Source organism: Echinops telfairi, unplaced genomic scaffold (assembly GCF_000313985.2).
Source record: "Echinops telfairi isolate 266 unplaced genomic scaffold, ASM31398v2 ScPeMD7_1;HRSCAF=3_0, whole genome shotgun sequence".
Classification (NCBI taxonomy): Eukaryota; Metazoa; Chordata; class Mammalia; order Afrosoricida; family Tenrecidae; genus Echinops; species Echinops telfairi.
The window spans coordinates 58,356,877-58,372,448 of NW_022103896.1; the positions used below are offsets into that span (position 1 = coordinate 58,356,877).

At 44.1% G+C, this 15,572-nt stretch overlaps 1 protein-coding gene across 1 annotated transcript in view; it reads left to right on the plus strand.

Annotated features, from left to right (window-relative positions):
* Positions 1–847: 847 nt before the first annotated feature.
* The window catches only part of PAG1 (phosphoprotein membrane anchor with glycosphingolipid microdomains 1), a 118,068-nt gene continuing 103,343 nt past the window's right edge, over positions 848–15,572 (plus strand). Inside the window, exon 1 of the mRNA XM_045287557.1 lies at positions 848–910. The gene's annotated coding sequence lies outside the window, so the exon portion shown is untranslated. The remainder of the gene's footprint in view (positions 911–15,572) is intronic.

Consider the following 15,572-nt stretch of genomic DNA (forward strand, 5'->3'; position numbering starts at 1 on the left):
ATTTCCCCAAACCCCATTGCCAAACAAGGTCCCATTCTCAGGCACCAGATGCTATGTTTTCTACATATCTTTGGAAAGACACGATTCAACTCCTAACTCATAACACAGTTCATCTCAAACACAGCATATTTCTGGATGAAGATATGGTGCAGCTAAAATTGTTGTAAGAGTTACCACAGGAGTCTACGGTTTTTGTTATGGCTTCAAACAAACAAGACCCTCTTCTTACTGAGGCGTGTGACTGATCTTGCGTGAATCCATGGTACCTATACAGTCGAAGGGGATTGCTCATAATCAGGTGTGTGATTGCAGTACTGATGCAAACCTCAGTGACTGAGCTGTGATGGTTGGTATTTAGATACACAGCTGTGTCAGTGTTGATAAAAAAGATGAGTTGAGGCAATGAGGAAGAACAAATGAGAGGAATGAAGTATTAATCATTGAGAGCACTTGCTGTCAATGCCATCGTGTTTATTTTCCTACATCCATAATATTTGGGATCATAAGTAGGTGTGTGTATGTATGCTTTAAGAGCATGTTTTAGCTTTTGTTTTGTAACACTCATATGTATATTAGTAAGATACTAAATGTCAGTTAAGCAATCACTAGTGGCTTTCCTTGTTGACCATGGCATTAATGAATAAACAGTAATGCTTAGTTATTAGTCTTGTCTTGTGTTAGTTGTATTATATTGTATTGTTTAGTATTAGTTGTGTTGTATTAGTATTGTATTGTATTAGTTGTATTGTACTGTGTTGTATTAGTTACAGTATTAGTATTGTAATCCATTGTACAAGTTCATCATTTTGAAATTGCTTCCTTTTGGGTTTTCTTCCCAGAAAACAACGGAGCAGCTCTCTCATGTTGGCAGTGAGGCTCACCTTCAAAGCTGGGAAAACGTGATTTCAAGGTATTCATTTATCTGTTTTTTCTACATTATTGCGACATGAATCCCCTGCTAACATAACTTTTTGCATAAGCATCGATAGTTTCTTTGAGGAGTCTGAATGATAAGATTGCAGACACCACTTCTCAGTGGAAAAATCTGTTGCGATTTTGTGAGTAGCTCCATGAATCTTTGCCTCAGAGGTTGAGATAGCAACACTTCCTGCAGCATGTTCCCCACTAGTCAGGGATGGCGACAACTGTCTGGCAATGCCTACGTGAAACTGGGCAGAATGCCTGCTCTCTCGAATCCCTGTCCTCGTCTTTGAGCTGAGGATGATCCCTGGGTCGCTTCAACCAGCAGATGGAAAGATTAATAGAATAGTAGTTCATAGAGAACCCTTATAACGTGGTCACCACCCATGAACAGCAGCAAAAATATATAGGAGGCTGCTTTTACTATTCTCAGCACTAATGGCATTAGTGATCCCATTAGTGCTGATAATAAAATTACTTTCTATGGTGCTGGAAACAACTGCTTTTTCTAATTCTGTGGGGGTCTCACCCATGGTGGGTAAGTTTCAGCAAAGCGCTGGCCATCTGCTTCCAAAAGCTAGTCAGTGAAAACTGTGTGCAACCCAACCGAGTATTGCTACAGCCCTTGCCATGGTGCCGGACTGCTGCTCAGTTGTACGTGCACTTGCCCTGCGTCAGAACCAACTAACAATAAACGAAGATGGAAAATTTGGAAATGACCTTGAATCATCTGTGAACAGAGCCCAATCCACAAAAAAATCTCCAGTCTAAATGAAAGACCAGTGAACTCAAAGGCCATCTGTGTTTGACTTGAACAGTTAGTTGATTGCCTGGTGATCCATTTTCATAATGAATACGTGGACTCGAAAGTGTTAGGTCCACCCATTTAAAAGATTTACCAACCTCAAGTGCTGTGACCCGAACGGCCCGTGTCCATTATACGTCATTACCTAATTCCTCTGCGACTGGAAAGGAAGGAGCACATCTGGCCTGAATTTCCACAATGACTTCCTAGAAGGAATCTTGTAAAATAGGGCACTGTCTTTTAATTACTTCTTTCCTTTGGCTTGTGGAGAAATTCTTCCTAACCCTTTCCTCCTAGGAGAGTGGGGAGTGATCTCAGGGCCTTTCTGATTTCCCCCAGAGGGCACAGTTATATTTCTCAATAGAACTGCCAGTCCTGGGAAACAGCCTGTCTTTTGTGTGTTAACCTAGACTAAAGAAGCAGTGCACAGAAAGCTTTGCTGAGCCAGTCTCTAGAACTGTCTAATTCTGATCTCCCAACATTTGTCTAGCCTCTTGATTCAGGGATGAAATATTTTCTTCTATTTTGCATGTTGCTTTCCAGGGAGCTGCTCATTTCAGACATTTGATATATGGATCTGAAGTGTGCATTTTCAAGTTAAGGGGCAATAAGACATTTGAGGGTCATTTTAGGATAAACACCGGGTGTCTCTGTAATGGAATTACTGCCAGCCATCCTACGGTTCTGGAGAGTGTTGGACTGTGTGACGACGTGACGGTTGGCTTACGCTTTACAAACTGGAGAGTGGTTTTATTTAGCCTGCTTCTAGCCTGTTCTCGGCCACTCTCTTAATCCCAACAGTCTGATGATCTTGATTTGTATGTGCCAAGCACCTCTCAGAATTAGTATGCATAAGAGACTATCCACCTTCCATACTCCACTTACAATGGATTTTTTTCCTTCTTCTTCTCCCGGGATCAATATTTCAATTAATGGCTTCACATTCCACCTCATAACGCAAGCCAGAAATGTCCATTCTGACATTGGCTCGCCCTCCACGTTCAGTCCACACCAGATTCTGGTTTTGAGAAAATGAACGTTCTGAGAAGAACGGTCGGTGCCTGGCGCAGTCTCAGATGTTAGCCGACAGCTATCATAAATGTTCATTGTGATCTCCTCCTCCCGCCTTCTGCTACTATTGCGTCAGTCCCAGACCTCACCAACTCTGGGTGGGTCTGTGGCATGAGCTAACCCATAGAGGTCTCATCTGAGAGATGGCGCCTCTCTAGGTGCCCAGCACCCCCAATGTGTGGCAGAATTCCTCACTGAATGGCTTCTCTGTAATCTCGGGAGGGGGGTGTCTGATGCTGCCACATCATGAAGGGATCATGACCCTTTTTATTGTGGAATTTACTATATCCGGAAACTTGGTATGGACCTCACAGTCTGACTTGTCTTCCTCTACTTTGCCATCTGGCCTTCATTTGAACTTGGTCTCCCTCCAGGTATTCTCAACAGAGTGTGCCCTAGCAGGCCCCAGGCTCCAGTGTGTCGGTGCATGCTGTTCCCATGTCTGATAATGACCTTGCTCTTGGTTTCTGAATGAATCCTAAGCACACTCGTCAAGAGCCACCTCAATTTACAGAATCTCTGAGAAGCCCTCCTTGATTCCCCAGACACAACCAGGCTCCCATCATTCCAATGATTATATAAATAATCACATTGCATCCAATTTTATGTCTGACCCTCCGGTAGGCATTAAACTTCAGGGCAAAAGTCAGATCATTATCATTTTTGTATCGGAAACTTCTGATGGATACCTGGCACACAGGAACACACAGTAGGTGTTCTGACTTCTTTACATAAATCTAACTCTGAAAGTAGACAAAGAAAAACCAAAAACCTCACCGCCGTCGCGTCACCTCCAACTCATGGAGATGCTATGGGCCAGGGTGAACGGCCTCCGAGATGTCCAGAACGGAAACTCTTCGCAGGAGTAGAAAGCCGCATTTTTCTCCAGTCTGAGAGTGTCAGAAATTAAAAAGATCATATTCTTGGAAAGAGATTAACCTCATGCTGTGCTTTTTTGAATCACTAACTGCAAGGATTCTTCTCAACAATCATGCTTAGCTTTCTCGTGTGTTCTGAGTATCTGTGCACTAAAGAAAACCCCCAGAAATGAATTATTGGCCCCTTTCCATGGTCTGCTGACCGTAAGTCTTCAGTGACTAGATTTCCCTGGAGCCTGTGATGATGCATCGTTTCCACCCTGGAAGGACAGTCAGTCGAACTCCTGAACTCCTTACCAGCTTTGGTGATGCTAGGAGATACTGGTGTTAGGTTTTAATTGAGGATTCACAATGTAAATTATTCTTAAACACCAGCACCCCCTTTATTTATTTATTTTTCCGCATCTACTATGATCTCTATCTTGGAAGCGTGTTTCACATCCCCGGGGTCGTCCTTTGGAGTTATCAGGAAGAAAAGCAGGAAGAGTCGGGGCAGGAGCAGTAACTGTCCGCGGAGACAGTCTGCCCTTGTTAGAGCTTGCAAGCTTCTAATCCAAGTCAACAAATGAGTGTGTTTCTGGAGAGGCCACAGTTAACACAATTAGTGTTGAACCACATCTTTGAGGAGCTCCGGGGAAAACAAAGGGATTCATTTTTAATTCAAGCTAATTCTAAGTAAGAAAGCAAGAGCCCTGGCCTTCTGGAGTGGCTTTGTAACCAAAGGTTACACCGCAGGGCATGTCAGAAATTTAACAACTTTCTTCACTGTGAAAACAGGCTTAGGTTGTAAGTTGATTGCAAAGTTGAGGGGGGAAAATGATCACTTTAGCTGGCTTTTGTCTTGTGTTTGATCTTTGACTATCAAAGATAGGGATCATTTCACCATAAGCTACTCGTTTTATGTTCATTAATCAGTCAATTTTAATAACAACGTGTTTGTTCCCTGGAAACCATCCAAGAGTCATAAGAAAGAATTGGCTTTGAATATAAATAAATGTTACCTCGTAAATCTAAGCTATCTCTAGGTTGGTAGTTAGCACATTGTTTTACTCTCAGCTTAATTCACTTTAAAAATTATTATTTCTCTATTCTCCTCTATTTCTTATATATGTGTTTTCTGAATTATAAAACCTCTGTGTGTGTGTGTGTGTGTGGTTACTATATAGAAACTTGGAAAATGCAACAATACTACAGAAGAAAATGAGTCCTGGTGGCATAGTGGTTTCTCATTGGGTGCTGTGTTGATCTGCGTAGATTAGAGAAACAAACTCATAGATACGCATGTTTATAGGAAAGAACTTTAAATAGAGTAATTGTACATTAAGAAAATATCCCAGCCCAGTCCAGATCAAGACCATAAGTCTGATACTAGCCTATATGTCCAGTACCAGTCTGTAGAGTCCTCTTCAGAGTCACGCAACACATGCAATAACGCTGTGTGCAGGAAGATCACAGACCAGTGGGTGGAAAGTCTTGTGGATCCAGTGGCGGTGGAAGCATCTGAGTGCTAGCATGGGTCTCCACGTGGCTCCTCCAGCTCCAAGGCTCTGGCTTCCATCAGCATAGCTCCATGTGGCTCGTCAACAGGAATGTCTCCAAGGGAGTGAGTGTGTTCCACCTCCAGTGAGCTATTTATCTCCATAGCGCCTCCGCATAAGGTCATCAAGCTGCGACCTGATTGACAGGCTAAAATCCACCCCTTCACTCTTATTAGTCTCAAGTTGGCACCAGATTATGTAACTACCACAGTTGCTAACCACAAAGTCAGCCAATTGAAACCACCAGCCATTCAAAGGGAGAAAGGTGAGACTTTCTACTCCCATAAAGAGTTACAATCTTAGAAAGGTTTACCTTGCATTATAGGGTCACGATGAGTCAGAAATGACAGGTTTACCCTGCATTATAGGGTCACGATGAGTCAGAATTGACTTGGTAGCAATGAGTGAAGGAAGAAAAAAGGTCACTGTAAGCTCATTGGAACCTCTGTGTGGTACAAAGAGCTTAGGTCCACCCAGAGGTATTTCCAAAGAAAGGTCTGGCAATCTACTTCCAAATGCCAGCCACTGAGACGTCTGTAGAGTGCCATTCTCTCTGAAATTCACGGAGTTGCCATGAGTTGGAGTCAAAGCTCACTCGATGGCAACTAGGTTTCGGGTTTTTTTTTTTGTTTTTGTTTTTGTTCTTCTGAGACGATTACCAAAGGGGAATCGTTGCAGAACATGAAAATTCCTGGGCCATTCCTTGTACTCATGAGGAACCTGTATGTAAGCCACGAGGCAGTAGGTTGAACAGAACCAAGCGATGCTATGTCATTTAAATTCTGGAAAGGTATGCATCAGGGTTATAGCCTTTAACCAGTCGATCAGCATGCTGAGCAAATCAGCAGAGAAGCTGGACTAGATGAAGAAGAATGTGGCACCCAAATTGGAGGCAGACTCACGAGCAACCTTCCAACAATATGCAGACGGCACAACCGTGTTTGCTGACCGTGAAGAGGGCTTGAAGCATGTACTAGTAAAGATGGAAGTCTAAAGCATTTGTTTGGATTACACATTACTATACAGAAAACAAAAATCCGTACAACTGATCAACAAGCAACAGCATGATAAATGGAGAAAAGATCAGAGTTAAGGATTTCATTTTAATTGCATCCACAATCAAGTCCCAGGGAAGTAGCAGGCCAGGAATCACACAATATGCTACATGGGACAAATTTGTTGCAAAAGGCCGTTTTAGAGTATTAAAAAGCAAAAATGTTACCTTGAAAACGAAGGTAAAGCTGACCCGAGCAATGGTATTTTCAGTAACCCCATGAGCATATTGACTCTGAATTGATGCATATTAACTATGGTATTGCTAAAAGAATAAATACTTCTGTCTTGCAAGAAGAAAAATCACTCTCCCTGAAATCGAGGATGGTAAGGATTCCTCTCATGTATTTTGAACATGTTATCAGAAGGGGCTCCAAAAAACTCCAAACTCACAGCTATCCAGTTGACCTGACTCATAATGAGCTACAGGATGTGGTAGAACTGCCCCCTGAGGATTTCCGAGGCTGTAACTCTTTAGGGGAATAGAAAGTTTTGTCTTTCTACCACGGAGTGGGTGGTGGTTTTGAAATGCTGACCTTGAGGTTAGAGGCCCAATGTAACCACTACCCCACCAGGGACTAGTCCCTGGAAAAAGATGTATTATGATTGGTACAGGAGAGGGGCACCTCCCCAATGAGATAGATGGATTGCCACTGTAGCTACTACGATGGGCTCAAACATAGGGACCATTATGAAGATGGTACAGGATTGGGCAGTGACTTATTTTGTGGAGCTCAGGGACGGGGTGAGTGGGCCTGGCTTGCCCGGCCCCAAAGAACAACAATGGAAGGCAAGCCAGTATTGTGCCTGCCAATTTCACCTGCCTTCACTTACCTTTTTACTTAGGAAACAAAGTATGGTATGAGAATACTATTGCCTTGTATTTGGGGGATAAGTAGCCTTAAAGCATGAGTCTATCACGTGCCAGATGCGTATTGATTTCTCCTCTTAAACCAGTGTTTCCCTCGGGCATCAGTTTATTTATTCATAAAGCATGGATGATGTCTAGGAGCTACAGCAGTGTAATTGTGTGGTGCAGGCACAAGGAGAAGAGCTTTTATAAGACTCTCCAAAAAAAGAAAAAGAGTCAATGTTCTGATGCTAGAGGGTAACCTCATAAGCCTGAAAAAGTACATTGACCACTTGGTTGCAAGTGTAAAAGGGAAGTTTAAGTATATGCTTAGGTTTCATTCCTCCACTGCCTAAATGCTTTGCAACTAAGGCTGGGGCTGCTTCTTTCAGGGATAGCACGAGAGACCACTAGGTAGAACAGAGCCAGCATTCTTGGTGATAATCCCTTTCTTGTTGACCCCAAATGTGTCACTTCATTCCCAAAGGAAGTCTTGACTCTGCCGGTCTGTTTGCAGGGATTCTGCCTCTTGGTGCAGCACCATGTGAGCTACCACACTATGATCCGCTGACCAGTGTGGGGTGGATGGACAGGTAGTGCCTTCCACTCAGAAACTCAAACTCACTGCCTTCGCGTCAATTCCAACTCATAGCAAACCATAGGGCCAGGGTCGAACTGCCCCTGTGCATTTCCGAGACTGTAACTCTTTGTGGGAGTAGAAAGCCTGGTCTTGCTCCCTGAGGTGGGTAGTTTATTGTGCCAACCTGGCAGATAAACACGTGGGGTTAGTTAAAGGGCGGAGGGATAAATGGCTCGGTGAGCCTCGCCTTTCTAGTTCTCGGGTCTCTTGCTTTGTGGTGGTCGGACCAGGGCGCAGCTGCCTTAGCCAGTTTCCTGCTTCAGCTTGCAAGGCTCACTTCCTGCAAGACATCCCTGAGGAGAAGCCGCATGGACCTACCCTGATGCAGCCCTGAGTGCTGGAGCAGCTGTGTGGAGACCCCTGCCAGCGCTGAGATGCTTACACACTCACTGATTCAGCTTTTCTCCTGCAGTCGGCATCATTGCGTGTGTTTTGTGAGATGGAGGAAGACTTTGTGGATTGGTGTTGGACATATGGGTTAATGTTGGACTTGTGGGCTTGGGCAGCACTGGGTTGGGATGTTTTCTTGATGCACATGTAACCTTTATATAAAACTCTCTTATCCATGAGTTTCTGTGGATTTTTTTCTCTAAAGTACCCAGACTAACACACTCCCCAAGGAGTGGCCCGTGGTTTCAAACTGCTGACTTTGTGGTTGGCAGCCCGACTCGTCACCGTTGCACGTCCAGGCCTCCTTCGCATCTCCCACAGCCCTCACACCCCTTCCTCGATAGTTCAAAAGGGAAAGAAGGGGCAAGGATTTAGTAAAGTGAGGATTATTTTCTCATGGAGGATAACATTTCTCCCAGGTGAAAAGCCCATGCTTTTTGGTGTGAAAGAAGATTTCAGGTGATTCATCTCAGCTACCAGGAGATGGAGTTTCCAGAGACTACCTAGCCTGTAAAGAGATACAACCTGAGTTTAGGGATCAGGATATTTCATACTTGTTCCTGTTATCGCTGCTTGGTGCTGCAGTTTGCCTTGAGGCTCCCTTAGGACCTGTGCCTCTGCATCGCCACTGGTCTCAGCTGTCAACAGTAACAACAGGATCTTCTGAAGAGGATCCTAAGAGTGAGAAGGGACCGTGTCTGAAATCCATTCTGAACAAGAATTGTTTTAAGCTAGTAACATTTCTTGTTGCTTTTTGGAAATTTGTTTTTGTTTTTACCATCGTAAATATATATGTAACAAATCATTTGCCACCTTACCATTCTTCACACACACTCTTCAGTGACATTCATTCTGTTTACCATGTTGGTCAGCCATTACCATGATCTGTTTTAGATTTGCCTGTCACCCAACACAGAAGCTCCGTACCTGTTTCCCTCTTCCTCACTACCCTTCGACCTGACACAACCTCGCTTCATGTCGATGCTTCAGTGCTTTTTCCCATTATGAATAATCCTATTCATTTCATCAATGAGTATCGTAAAAAACCAAATCAAAATACCCCCTGCCTTTGAGTCCGTTCTGATTCATAGGGATCCTAGAGGACAAGAGTAGAAGGGCCCTTTGGTTTTCTGAGACTGTGTATCTTTCACAAGAGCAGAGAGCCTCATCGTTCTCCTGTAGACCAGCTGGTGGCGTTGAACTGCTGACCGTGTGGTTAGTAGCCAAACCCACTCCGCCACCGGGGTTCCAATGGGTGTCTAACTTGGCAAAATTGTGAATATTCTCTAAGGGCTACTCTTTGGACTTGCAGGGTTGAATTCACCCACCAGCAGGGTCAGGCAGCAGCAACCTGAGTTGACTGCGGTGGGAATCACAGTGGAGAACTTGTTTCCGGAAGAGCAGTGCCTTGGCAGAGAACCGTTATGCTAAGGGCTGTTTAGTATGTTTCCTAGACAGCTTTAACACATCCTCCACAAACTTTTTAACATTTCTTCCAATGTAGTCCATTTCTTCCAAGGTTTTTTGTTGTTGTTTTGTTTTTGCAACACTACTCCCTTTTCTCTATTAAAAAAAAACAAAACCAGTTAATTATGTGCTCCTCAAGGCAGCTCTTCTACCCTGCCCTACAGGGTCATTATGAGTCAGCATTAACTCAGAGGCAGTGAGTTCGAGACAGCTGATAGGAAACTCTCTCCCCTTGACCCTATGTTCAGTTTCTTTAGTGACCCTCTTAACTCACCAAACCAATTCTAGTGATCAATGGCATGGGAGTTATCACAGCCAGGAAGCCCTCACCCCATGTGATGAGTCTGATCATTGTACTTTGGGGATCAACCATAGTGTCTTGTACTTTTGCTACATGGACTGATATTGCTGGGCCCTTCTGGTTAGTGCCTCCCTGGCTCATACCTGCAAGCTTCCGGGCAACTATTTTGGTGGCCTCTCGTGCCCAGGATTCTTCTATTGGCACAAGGGAGATGCCCAGTTCCTGCCCAACTTTCTATGCACTGGCACCTCACAAAGTGAGGGCTTGAGGCATGTGTGCCCTAACATTCTCTGTCTTCTCGCCTTCCAGCCTCCATCAGACAGAACTTCCAGGAAGTTGTATTCTTCAAGTGTCAGATGTTCCTTAGGATGCTTGCAGTGTTGATAAAGAGAGCTCAGGCCACTGTCTCTCGATCATGTACTGCACTAGGAAGACACTCCCAGATCTAGCCTTTGCCAGGAAGGCACCCAGCGCCTTCTCCTGCGCTTCACCTGTAGATGCTCCTTACTGTCCCTCCTTCCCCTCACCCCTGCTGGTGACACTGTGTGTGTACGTGTGCTTGTGTGTTTCATGGACTGTGGTCCCTGCGACACACCATCCCCACCACTGGAAAAAAGAATCGTCCTCAGTCCACCGAGCCCCAGATCGGGCTTACCAGGGAGGGGACATGAAGGCATTTAAAGTCTAGCTCCACTCCCTATCAGAGACAGCTGTGACTGCTTTCTATGTGACCTTTGTATGACAAGGGACAGTATATTTTTCTTATGATTATACCACTTTGGAAACACAAGACTCCCTAGCTCCTCACCGACACTGTGTGGTTTTAAGAAGCCCCCGATTCCCACAGTCCTCTCTGCCTGTTTGAATAGAAGGGGCAGCACCCAGGCTGTCAGTGGCTCTTCCTGTGCTCGCCAGGGGAAACGGCCCAGTTCCAAGTAGGATTCTTGTTGATCATTTAAAATACAAAGTCTCTTCATGGTTATTCGTGAAGAGGGGAATTCTTGATGACTCCATTACTTATATCGTTTCTCTATCTCCTCCTTTTACTGAGTAGATTTTAAAGTACCATATATACCCATGTATAAGCTGAGTTTTTCAGCACATTTTTAATGCCGTTTTCAGGCCGGCTTATACTCGAGTATACACAGTAAATACCAAAGATTCTATGCGCTGTTGCCCATGGATAACCAGGAAGTGCTCATAATGTCTTAATATTTTCTAAAATCGATTTTCGATTTAGCCATGAGACCACCAATGGTCAAATTCATTCATGGTCCAGTTCTGAGATAAACATACTGTTATCCTTTCCTTTGGTGGATTTAGCTATGAAAACAAGAGAAGAAAAAGAAAACTATTAAAGATCTTGTTTATAGAGGGAAAACCAAAAAGCTGAGAATGCTATGAAAATTAAAACTACTTCATAATGAGACAGCCAGAAAACTTAAACTGCTGGAGTGGCAAACCAGGGTCTGCCATTTCACCAACATGCCACGCCCAGCATGCACCACAGCCCAACGGTATGCTGCCAAACACTGATGTAACATGTACCTTCTCCGTAGCTGAAGACACACACACACACACACACACACACTGCCACTGAGCCCATTTGTCCTCCTAGAACTTCCGCTATGAATTTATGAGACCATAATGCTTTATAGAAGTAGAAAGCCCCATCTTTCTCCTGAAGATCTGGTTGGTGGTTTTGAACTGCTGACCTCACGGTTAACAGCACAGCACATAACCACTGTATTTTAAAAACCAGATCCAGTGCCAACAAGTCAATTCTGACTCATGGGAACCCTATGAGGTAGAGCAGAACTGGCTCACAGGGCTTCCAGGGCTGTGGTCTCTGAATGCGGACCACCATGCCCTTCACCTGCGGGGTAGCTGGTGGGTTTGACTGCCGGTCTTTTGGTTAGCAGCCCAGGTCTTAACCCTGGTCTACCAGAATGCCACTGAATAGACATAATGCATGTGAAATATTAATAGGTATTTATTTTTAGACAGTTATTAAGCCAGGCATGTTATTTGATATGGTAAAGATTAGAGATCAAAAAAAGGACTGTCTGGGGTTGTTTGAAAGAACTCCTGTGTAATTGAGACAGATTTGGGCCCTGAACCAATAAAAATTTGGAAAGTGCTCCAAATAACAATTGAAGGCATATTGGTAACTTCTAGGGTATGGGTGGGTGCTTGTATAGACCTAAAAGACATTGTTAGCTGAAATGTGACTTAATTGTGATTATTGTGAACATGGTGCCTAGCAATATCTTCATCATTGAAAATGTGCCTCAAATACACAGAAAATGATGAAAACATTTGAAGCTACTAGACCAGTGGTTCTCAACCTCCCTAGTGCCGCGACCCTTTAATACGGTTCCTCATGTTGTGGTGACCCCCACCCCACTCCGGCATAAAATTATTTGTGTTGCTACTTCATAACTGTGATTTTGCTACTGTTATTAACTGGGCGACCCCCGTGAAAGGGTTGTTTGACCCCCCAAGGGGTTGCGACCCACAGGTTGATAACCGCTGTACTAGACTAAATCACTTACCACCACCACCTCCAGCTTGCCATCTACCCAGCCCCCTTCCCATCGGAGACAGCTGGGATAGGCCGAGCCAGAGGATGCTTGCCTCTTGTCATTTCAGATCGCAGCCTACCTGAAATGTAGCTTCTACCTGACAACGCCGCTGAGAGGGCTGTCCTCAGCACCTGGGCCCAAGAAACCCTCGAGGCATAACACTTTTTTCCTGCTTTCCATATATACATACTTTTGCCTTGTCTTGTTTTTAAACGTAATTATTTTATCCAACAGTTTCACCGACAGCAGACAACCCATATTTCACGCATTTCGAGTGTTGGATCGCATGTGCTGGTTGTGTAGCCATCACTGATTCCCATCCGTTCCCGGCAGTTCTTCTTCCTTGTCCTGGTGGCTGTTAGCTCCCCGCTTCCTGGCAGCCTCCCCGGTCATGTCCCTTGGAATCTTGTTCCAGTTGTTGTCTCTAATTTCTCACAATCTGGGTGGTGCGAATAGTGCCTGCACTCAACTGCTAACCAAAACGTTCGAGGTTCAAGGCCCCCCCCTGCCCCCCCCCACCTCCCGTAGGCATCTTAGAAGAAAAGCCTGCCCATCTGTGGCCCAATATTAGCCACCGAAAACCCTATGGAGCCCAGTTCTACTCGGACACGGGTGGGGGCTGAATGACTCAGAATTGAGTCAGTAGCAACCGGATTGGTTTATCGATGCATTAACGTCTATTGTTGGTCCTCACCCGCAGGGAAGTAGCAGGGACACTGGCTGCTTTGTTCACGCTGTGTTCCCAGCGCCTCGCACAGTGCCTGGCGCATCGCAGGCATTCATAAAGGGGTTCTGCTGTTCATCTGCTTGTTTCTGGGTTTTCCCTGATTGGAGACTTTCCCTTCACTGCCCAGAATCAGAATGGAGCCTGGCATCCCAGCACGCTAGTCCTTTGTAGCCTGCTTGGTGTCATGAAACAGCAGGACTGTGGCATCTGATTGGTTTGAGGATGACACCGCATCTGTATGGTAGCGTGATTGGTATTTAGGCAAATGAAGCCAATCCAGTTTTTAAAACCACGGTTTTAGAAAGATTTTAAGAAAGAAAATAACATGCGCATTTAGGACTTTACCAACACTGGTGTTAACCAAACCTAAACTAAACTAAACTCACTGCCATGGAGTCAATGCCAACTCATAGCAACCCTATAGGACAGGGTAGATTTAATTGCCCCTGTGGGTTTCGGAGACCAACTGTTTACAGGACTAGAAAGCCCCATCTTTCTTCCACGGAGTGGCTGGTGGTCTCACACTTCGGACCTTTTGTACGGCAGTCTACTTAAGGTTAATCAGACAGAATGCTCTGCTTGTGATGTACACTCAAGGAATGGCCCTTTGTAGCCCTCTTTTATTTTTAGTACTAATATCAAATTCATATGTGTTGTGCACTAAACTGCAAGGTCAGCAGTTCAAAAACACCGCTGGACAAACCCACAAGGGCAGTTCTACCCTGCCCTCTAGGGTCACTGTGAGTCCTATAGGGTCACTCTGAGTCAGAAATGACTCAATGGCAGGAAGATGGATTGTTACTAATATTATTAAATTCACTCGTCTGAGTAACCTTTTAAAAATATATAGGTTTCTACTTTTTATCCTTCTCACTCACACTCAGTAGACTGAGAGTGTGATCTTGTTATGTCTGGGAATTTAGTTACTAGATTTCTCTGCTAATTATGGTATTTTACATGATAATGAATCACATCTTTTCTACAAAGTCTGCTTCATTTATGCAAAGTAGATATAAATTGGGACGTGCATGAATAGAGTTATTCTGTCAGAGTGAGAAACTGCTGCCGAAGATCCTGAATGCAATTTTTACATCCCTCCTATCAGGTTAGCAAAGGAAAGGTTAGTTCTGTGGCCATCAGAGCCGAAGCTCGTTCCACACTTCCAGGTACAACAGAAAATGGCTTTTGAATCCCCTTCTCCTAGAGCCATTGCTACTTAATTCCTGATTCCAGAAGGTCAACTCATTTTCTGCCATCTTTTACACTTTGAAGCAGTAACCTCTTGTACTCTAATGGCCTAAAAGCAGTCACGTGACTGCCGCTTGCTGATTTTCAATAATATGGGGGAAATATTTCAAATTGGTCCTGGCTATTAGCAGAGAAAAGGCAGGAAATTAAATTAGCTGGAGGACACATCAAAAGCCTTTTGTTAGTGCCATAAAGTCTCAAAAAAAAAAAAGGAAAGGAAAGGAAAAATCCCTGCGAGAACTCGATTTTGTTCGGAGGAAAGAAAGAATAGGCGCTCGCTCTCGCTCCCTTTGCTTTTCTCATTTCCTTTCCATTCTCTTTCCTCCTTCCTCCTCCGCGCCCTCCTCCTCTTCCTCCATGCCAAGATGCCTTTCACTTCAAAAAGCATTGAGTTTCACCTGTGAAGGGAACAGTGGACATCCTCAGCACTGACCTCAGTTTTCCCACCCACTTACTGAGATTTCACAAAAGAAAATCCTTAAAAACAAAACAAAATCCTAAAGCCTTCTTACAGAATATTCTATAGCATAGGATTAATTATACAGATTACTTTATAAATAATCAGAAATGCTCAAGTCTTAGGGTTTCGTGAGTTTGCCCCTTTATTGTTTGAGTTTAAAAAAACAAAAAACAAAAAAAAACTAACAAACATACCTCAGACCCCTGAGCGTACTGAACTACATCAACATTCGAGGTTAAAGGGAGGCTTCTCCTGGGTAAATGGTGGGGGAAAACGTGGCTTCTCACTAAGGGATAAAAGTCAAAGTTTGGAGCTAAGGAAGTGGGAGAGAGCAGACATAAGTATTCACTAGCTTAATTGGGATGAATACTCTAGTACTCTATTTTTTAAATTAGAAGGTTAAAAAAGAGTACATTAGCCTATTTTAGGAAGATAAATGTATGTGAGAGGCCCATTTGCAGACCTTGATTTAACTTTCAGGGCAGAATAGACTCCTTCGAGGATCTAAAGACACTTCTAGGCTCAGTCTCTGAAGGCACATGTAGAGAAAGTGTGGCCTAAAATCGCAGGTAGTTTACAGATCTTCTCAAAGCCAACACACACACACACACACACACACACACACACACACACACACA